The sequence below is a fragment of the Enhydra lutris genome, unplaced genomic scaffold (assembly GCF_002288905.1).
Source record: "Enhydra lutris kenyoni isolate GAN:26980312 unplaced genomic scaffold, ASM228890v2 scaffoldscaffold7, whole genome shotgun sequence".
In the NCBI taxonomy this organism is placed as follows: Eukaryota; Metazoa; Chordata; class Mammalia; order Carnivora; family Mustelidae; genus Enhydra; species Enhydra lutris.
Window position 1 is genome coordinate 40,968,928 of NW_019154091.1, and position 9,738 is coordinate 40,978,665.

The window sequence follows — 9,738 nt, forward strand, 5'->3', positions numbered from 1 at the left end:
AACAATAAAAGGGAAATGTTCTACACTTCTGGGTAATTACATTACTCACTCAAATTATGAATTGCTATGTTTCTCCAAATGGATCTTTTCTAAAAAGTCAATAAAGTAATATGAGTATATGGTATTAAATCAAACAGGAAAAAAAAATCTTATGATGTCCCTACATTTCAGTCCCACTTGACATAGGAAATTTTAAGTTCCAACTCACTATGTTGTAAATTGAAAATATTATTGCCTCTTTCATTGCCTCTATGGTTCCTGCATATCTTTCATTCCAACAGTGTGAAAGTGATATTGTCGAGATTGCTAACATGTATCATATGCCCTGCAAAAACAAAGAAAAAGAGCTCACCGTGTGACTAGCATAGCAATCTAGATTCTCCTATCAATTTTATATGAAGCCACCTGCCTTATGGACACAAATAGGAATATCTATATTCCTCACATTGTTCAAATTTAAGACATGTGAAAAGGTAAATTTTATGGCTGAATAGAGTTGACATACCTCGCTTACATCTAGAGCTGGTAGAAGAGTCAATTACTAAAGGAGAGGTTTAGATCTTGTTAGCACAATGAAGTGTGGTCTTCTATGCAGAAGGACTAAAATGAGTTAATTTTAAGTTCTTTATTTTAGTAATTTTAAATTAAAAGTCAATGTATAAATTCAAAACTGTTTAGAGCAGCATCTATGGATGAAAAAGTAAAAATAACTTTCACCCCTTCCTTAATATCACCACTCTTCTCAAAGTAGCAATGACTACCAGTTAAACTTTTTCTGATCTTTTAATATTTACATTTAGGTAATTTTCTGTTTACCTTATTTCCCCTTTCTACCCTTAATTCCTTTTCTACTTATGTCAAAAAACTTTTTTTCCCAGAAGGAACAATACCATATCCAAAACTCGACAGAATATTTTTTTTAAGATTTTTCTTTATTCGACAGACAGAGATCACAAGTAGGCAGAGAGGCAGGCACAGAGAAAGATGGAAGCAGGCTCCCCGCTGTGCAGAGAGCCCAATGTGGGGCTCCATCCCAGGACCCTGAGATCATGACCTGAGCCGAAGGCAGAGGCTTAACCCACTGAGCCACCCAGGCACCCATGACAGAATATTTATATAGCAAGCAGATATACTAGATGGATGCTACCTTTGCATGTATCAATATTCAAGTTACAACAAATTATTTTTATTCAGTGGTATCTTAAATCATTTTGATGTGTACTAGAAAATGAATTGACCTTCCAAAATAATGGATCAGTCTTTTAAAAAAAAGTTCATAGCTAAAAAAGGAAAATAAAAATGACTGAAAAAAATGTTCTAAGTAAAGCCAAATAGACAAGTGGACAATAAGCAACATATCTTTTTGCTATTTGTGATTTAGTTTTAGCAAAACAACATTATCAGTCCCCCTAAATTTTGTAAAAATATAATTTATAGTTCTTTTGGTAATTAATTTATCAATTCTGTTCAGTTTTATAGTTTTTAAGTAAGAAGTGTGAGCACAGAAAGTAAATATATCTCGTTGTTAGCATTTATTTGAGTAACAAGAACATAAAAAACAAACTAATGCAGGGAATCTGTGAAGAATTTTTCCCTTCACTCAAATTTGAGAAGTCCTAGGTTGATGTAATCTTTTATAGACACAAAAAGACAAATGGAAGAGGGTCCCCTGGGTGGCTCAGTTGGTTGAGTGTGACACTTGATTTCAGCTTAGGTCATAATCTCAGGGTCACGGGATCTCAGAATCATGGGATTAGGCCCTGTGATGGGCTCAGTGCCGGAGTCCGCTTGAGATTCTCCCTCTCCCCTTCCCCCTGCTCTTCCATCTGCTCAAGTGCATGTGTGTGTAGGCACACTCTTTCTCTCTCAATAAAAATCTAAATAAAAGTCTAAAAAAAAAAAAAGAAAGACAGGTGGAAAATACAAAAAAAGAAAAAATACTGAATGAATGAGATAGCTGAGGAAATGGACAGTGAAGAGAAATGCAAAAATACTCTTAGAACCTCTTACACTGTTGGTGGGAATGCAAGTTGGTACAGCCACTTTGGAGAACAGTGTGGAGATTCCTTAAGAAATTAAAAATAGAGCTTCCCTATGACCCTGCATTGCACTACTGGGTATTTACCCCAAAGATACAGATGTAGTGAAAAGAAGGACCATCTGTACCCCAATGTTTATAGCAGCAATGGCCACGGTCGCCAAACTGTGGAAAGAACCAAGATGCCCTTCAACGGACGAATGGATAAGGAAGATGTGGTCCATATACACTATGGAGTATTATGCCTCCATCAGAAAGGATGAATACCCAACTTCTGTATCAACATGGACAGGACTGGAAGAGATTATGCTGAGTGAAATAAGTCAAGCAAAGAGAGTCAATTATCATATGGTTTCACTTATTTGTGGAGCATAACAAATAATATGGAGGACATGGGGAGATGGAAAGGAGAAGGGAGTTGAGGGAAATTGGAAGGGGAGATGAATCATGAGAGACTATGGACTCTGAAAAACAATCTGAGGGTTTTGAAGGGCCGGGGGTGAGAGGTTGGGGGAGCCAGGTGGTGGGTATTATGGAGGGCACGTATTGCATGGAGCACTGGGTGTGGTGCATAAACAATGAATTCTGTTACGCTGAAGAGAAATAAATAAAAAAAAAATTCTGCTAAGTGAAACAAGTCAGATACAAAAGAAAAAAAAATGTCCAGCAGTTAATGTAATCACTATCCATCCTATATTGCTTCTTCATATATGTGAAATAGAAATTGGAAATAGGTAGGATCATTTCTAAATAAAAAAAAATACTCTTAGGAAGATTATGAGGTCAGGGTAACAGCATCATTAAACATTTCAATTTCCATTTTATTTAATATGAAGAACATTGTCCTCCCTCTTACATTTCATGATGTAATGGAATAACTGAATAAATTAATAAAATGCCCTATTAGGAAAATGTACGTAACACCCACGGGTTCATATAGCTTTTGATATAGACAAAACTGGGGATGGGCCAAAGACTTGCATTTCACACAAAGTGAGGATATGTTTCTTACCTGGAATGCTGACAATCACATATCTTCCTCTGATTCTCCCACATCTAAGAGATTCTAATAACCTACAGAGTGAATGATGCCAAATCAGAAGAGAAAAAAAAATTTAATTTCAGGCTTGATATTGTTAGTATGATCAAAAAAATTACATAACTTAAATTAGAAATCAATGAAGGTTCAAAGATATATCTTGAAATCAGATGTTCTGTTCTTTCTTTATCTGGTAGTTGGAAAGCAATGACTTAATTCATAAAAAATTATTGTTTATGGTAATCTTACAGTCATTATCAGTTCTGGCATCAATATCTTCACTTTCCTCCAGCTACATTTTATAAGTGAGGCCCATCATTTCTTTTGTAAGTTATTTTACTAAGGAAAAAAATCATTATTATTCAACATCTTTCTATGCATATATAAATTATTTCTATGAAATTGTCAGATGTTATTTTGTAGCATGAATTTTCACATAATACAGTTAATAATGAACATATAGTTGATTCCATACCCCCAATAAACATCCTTTTGGAATTGGGTGATTATATTAAGTGTATAGAATAATCTATAAAAATTTATATGCTTATAGTATCTATATTAAAGTACAGCACAGATGTTTTTGAACATGATCAAGGTATGTCATTTAACATATTCAAGTCATTCAAGTATTTGAGAAGTCCTAGATTGGCAGCATTTTTAGTTATGTTCCTCCCTAAATTTAATTTAAAGAAAATACATGTTTAATATATTTTGTAAGAATTTTCTCCCTAGCATTAAAACCTTTTTGTTGCTGTTGAAAATGGGATTTTTTATTATACTATCATTATATGTTCCAACTGATTATTATTTATATACATAAATATATTACTTTTTGTATTTTAATTTTTTTAAAGATTTTATTTATTAATTTGACAGAGAGAGACAAAGTGAAAGGGAGAGCAGCAGGCTTCCTGCTGAGCAGAGGGTCTGATGTGAGGCTTGATCCCAGGACCCTGGGATCATGACTTGAGCCAAATGCAGATGCTTAATGACTAAGCCACCCAGGCACCCCTGTATTTTAATTTTTAACAAGTCACAATATTGAATTATCTTACTGTTTCTAGTCGTTTTTAACTTGAGTCCTTTGGTTTTGTAGATTTACAATGATATAATCTGGAAAAATACTTTTCCCTCTTCCTTGAAGAATTTTATGTCTCTAATTTATTTTACTTGGCTAACTGCACAGGCTAGTAATTTCAAACACCAATCATCACCACTGCTGATTTAAGTAATATGTATTTTGTTTTGATTTTCTTCCTAGTATTTAAACTTTAGACAAAGAAAAATTTAAAAGCAGCATGAGAAAAAAAAAAATTCCTCACATACAAGGGAATGCCCATAAGGCTTTCAGTGGATTTCTCAGCAGAAACCTTTCAGGTCAGGAAAGATTGAGATGATATATTCAAAGTTCTGAAAGAAAAAAAAAAAAAAAAAGCTGCCAAAATAGAATAGCTTACATAGCAAAATGGTCCTTCAGAAATGAAGGAGAGAGAAAGATATTCTGAAACAAGCAAAAAAAAAAAGGGAGTTTATGACCCTTAGACCAGTCTTATAAGAAATGCCAAAAGGAGTCTTTAAAGCTGCAATATGAAACACACTGTTAAAGTAAGAATAATGTCAAAATTTAGAATACTCTAATCCTGAATATGATGGTGTGTTAATCACCTAACTCTAGTATAAAAGTCAAAAACAAAAGTATTAAAAATAACTGACTATAATAATTTGTTAATGGATATACAATATAAAAAGATGCAAATTGTGACAAAAAATGTAAAATATGAAGGGGGAGTAAAAAGGTAGAATTTTTGTAAGTAATCAAAGTTATTATTAGCTTAAAATAGGCTCTTATATCTATGTTATGATATTAAAATGTTACGTAAGCCTCATAATAACCACAAAGCAAAAATATACAGTAGATACTCAAAAGATAAAGAGAAGGTAGTCAAAACATACTACTACATAAAATCATCATTGTAACCGTCCTTCAGAACAACGTATTTCTTAAAATATAACCCATAATAAATTATACTAGTTACCAAGCATGCTTAAAGATAGCCTTAAGAAAAACATGTACTAGCTACAGGCCTCTAGGGGAGAGGATGATATACGTCCTTGAAGCCAAGCAGCTGGGAACACTTGGTTCGCTCATGGTGGAATGCCGCATGCTTCATTTTTCCGATATCTCCCCTTCCTCAGAGAGCACCTGCAGTTAGTCAGACAATCCCTTTTGTTTGGGCTTGCTCAACTGCAGGTCATATACTATGTGATCTGACATATTTTGCCTGTCTTCTTACTTATCTACAAGACTCATGGTCAATGTGTAACCTACTTCGGCTTCTTTGCTGGTTGTTACCTACTTTCCAATAAATATGAGACTGAAGGGTTGTTCGGGGGACAGTCTTTTCTACTGTCACCTCCCCCCCCCTTTCTTTTGCAGCTGACTTGTTTGTGCCTCATTCTTCTCCCATGTGCTGTCAGGAAACGGCACATCGAATCACAAAGAATGATAGGAAGAGAAGAAAAAAGAAACAAGGGAACTGGAAAACAGCCAGAAAACAACTAATAAGATGACATTAGTAAGTCCTTACTTATCAATAATTACTTTAAGTGTAAATGGGTTGGTTTCTCTAATCAAAAGGCACAGCATGACTAAAAAAATTGTAACAACAAAGAAAAGACCAACTATATTCTGCCTATAAGAGACTCATTTCAGCTTTAAAAACACACAGACTCAAAGTGATGGAAAAAGATATTCCATATAAATAGAAACCAAAACAGAACAGAGGCAGTTATATTTCTATCAGACAAGATAAACTTCAGGTGACTCTGCCAAGAGATAAAAGAGTCACTGTATAATGATAAAGGGGTCAATTCATCAAGAGGACTTAACAACTATAAACATATATGCACACAACATTGGAACACCTAAATATATTAAGCAAATGCCAACAGATTTGAAGGGAGAAATAGCCAATAATACAATAATAGTAGGGGACTTCAGTATCCCACTTTAAGAATGGATGGATCATCTAGACAGAAAATCAATAAGGAAACTTTGGACTTGAACTATACTTTAGATCAAAGGGACCTACAACACAAATATAGAAGACTCCATCCAGCATTCCCCAGGATAGATCATATTAGGTCACAAAACACATCTTAGCAAATTTAAAAAGATTCAAATCATACCAAGTGTCTTCTCCAACCACAACAGTATGAAACCAGAAATAGAGAACATAAAGAAAACTGGAAAATTCATAAATATGTATAATTTAAACAACACACTCCCGAGCAACCAATGGGACAAAGAAGAAATAAAAAGTAAATCATAAATATCTTGAATCAAATGAAAATGGAAGCACTACATATCAAAACTTACAGATGCAGCAAAAGCTCATCTAAGAGTGAAGTTTATAGTAATAGATGCCTATATTAAAAAAAAGAGAGATCTCAAATCAACAACCTAACTTTACACTTCTAGAAACTAGAAAAAAAGGAACTAAGCCCAAAGTTAGCAGAAGGAAGGAAATAACAAAGATTAAAAAAAAAAATAGAAAAGGTCAATGAAATTAAGAGGTGGGGTTTTTTTTTTTTTGAAAAGATAAACAAAATCAACAATTTTAGCTACACTGAATAAGGAAAGACTGAAATGATATTAAAAAGAGGAGGTGTTACAACTGATACTGCAGAAATAAAAAGGATTTTAAGAGACTACTATGAGGCACCTGGGTGGCTCAGTTGGTTAAGTGACTGCCTTCGGCTCAGGTCATGATCCTGGAGTCCTGGGATCGAGTCCCACATGGGGCTCCCTGCTCAGCAGAGTCCACTTCTCCCTCTGACCTTCTCCCCTCTCATGCTCGCTCTCTCTCTCTCTCAAATAAATAAAATCTTTAAAAAAAAAAAGAGAGAGAGAGAGAGACTACTATGAACATTACATACCAACAAATTGGATAACCTAAAAGGATAAATTACTAGAAACATACACCCTAATAAGACCAAATCAGAAGAAATAGAAAATCTGAATAGTAGTAACCAAAAACCTCCCAAGAAAGAAAAGCCCAGGATCAGGTGATTTTCACTGGTGAATTCTACCAAACACTTAAAAATGAATACCAACCTTCAAACTCTTCCAAAAAATTGAAGAGGAGGGAACACACTCAAACTCATATTACAAAGCCAGAATTACCCTGATACCAAAGCCAGATAAGGATACTACAAGAAAAGCAAACTATATGCTAATATCCCTGGTGAATACAGAGGCAATATTTTTCAACAAAATACTAACAAAACAACAGTATATTAAAAGGATCACATACCCCATGATCAAGTGAGATTTATCCCTGACATGCAAGGATAGTTCAACACATCAAATCAATAAATATTATACTAATACAGTGAAAGATAAAAAATCATCTTATGCTCATCTCAACAGATGCAGAAAAAGCATTTGACAAAATTCAACATCTTTTCAGGATTAAAATTGTCAATAGATTTAGTTCACAAAGAACATATCTCAATGTAATAAAGGCCATATATGACAAGCTTATAGTAACATCATATTCAGTGGTGAAAGCTGAAAGATCTTCTAACATCAGGAACAAGACAAATGTGCCTACTTTCACCACTCTTATGCAACATAGTATTGGGATTCCTAGCCAGAGCAATTAGGTAAGAAACAGAATTAAAAGGCACCCAAGCTTTAAATTTTATTTTGTTTCAACACCAATTACATATTTGTATGCCTCCTATACTCCTAGTTTCAGAAAAAGTAGCTAGCTACTTTCTTCCTTGTATACTTTGGACTTACTGCCATTGTAGTTCCTTCATATTGTGTGTGTGTGTGTGTGTGTGTGTGTGTGTGTGTGTGTGTGTGTAATCTCCTTCTTCAGGGTCTTCCTGGCATCCTCAGAACTGAGTTCCAAAGGGCTTCCAGCACATTCTGCTGACCTGTGACCAATCCTTCACAAAACCCCAGAAGATTTATTCTCCTGCTAATGATCATAGTCACTTATCTTCCCTTCATGCCTCCACAGCTGAAAGCCTTTGTATCCCCAGGACCCAGGAAAGAAATGGTTGGAAGGTAAAACTGCATTGTCACCATGGATAATCCTTAAATGATTATTCTGGCCTGGATTATTTGTTTATGCTGTTTGATGATATTAATTAGTAATTGTTTTTCCTTTGCCATTTCCAGTATGATTCTTTTATTTCATCTCAATTTACTCATTAGGCACAGCGATATATACCCATGTCCTCTGTCAAAAATATGGTTCAATGCAGAGTACTCTCTTAAAATAGTTATTGGTTGTGTTTTTCCAGCAAGTTCATAGGCCATCATATATTTTAAAGAAAATTCTACTCATCTGTAATCCTTTTCTCCCTTACTTACAGATTTATAAAGACTTCACTGCAAAATAACTAACTGATAGTCAACTAATTACTTAGGAAATTTCTGCACTTTTAATTTTATTTATTGAATTTCCAGAATGCGTAGCCATTACTCATTTAGTCCTTGAAAGTTTAACCTGTTTTCAAAGTCAATTTTTAAACTTCCCTGAAAAAGTCAGTAACTGATATTATCAGACACAGTTGTTGCCAAATCTTTCTGCTATATACCACTGACAGTTCTTATACTTTTATATCTTTGATTTTTTACACATTAACTTTTTGCCATTAATGAAAGCTAGACAAAAAAGAATGCTTTACTCAGCTTTATAGCCTCTGTTACTAAGACAGTCTCTTATTTTTTAAGATTTTATTTATTTATTTGAGAGAAAGAGTGAGAGAGAGAGAGAGAGAGAGAAAGGAGCAGGGGGAGGGTCAGAGAGAGAGGGAGAAACAGGCTCCCTGATGAGCAGGAAGCCCAATGCAGAACTCAATCCCAGGATTCTAGGATCATGACCTGAGCTGAAGGTAGACGCTTAACTGACTGAGCTACCCAGGCTCCCCAAAAAACTTACTTTTTAAATCATGAGATCTAGTACATTAAGACATATAATGCCTAAAACCTTGCAAATTTACCTTCTCCATAAATATTCAAATAGAAGCTACTTGTTATTTCTTGGAGATAGGATAGAAAATATCACTTCATTATAAATCCTGCTAAACTAGAAAAACTGTAAGGATCTATATAACTTTAAAATTTAAAGATTTTTCAGATTCAATTTTATTTTTTATTTCAATGTTTAAATTTTAAATTGTCTTCAGTTTCTTTTTAGGTCAGTCATTGTAACTATTAAGTAATTGTGTTGATTGATTTTTCATGTGAATCAACTGTGTTCTTTAATATGTAATTTTTAAAAAATACAAAAAATCGTTCCTAAATGAAGTTTTGGAAATCTTGAGAGTCATACACACTATCTTGATATTTCAAAGTAGATTAATAAATTTTCAAATAATTTAACAACAACAAAAAAAGAGAATTCTTTGATGAGGCTGTATTTCCAAATCTTGGTATTTACCAAACAATACCAGATTCATTATAAAATTCTGCTGTGTGCACACATCTGCCTCTTTGATATTTGACAAAGTATAAGCCTATACCCAATAAAGACTGTTGAGAAGTTGAGAACTCATCAAGAGGTCTATGAACCGGTTCCTACTTAAGAGAGTTACATATTCCATGTACAAGGTTATGAATTTTAATCTTGAAACCAGA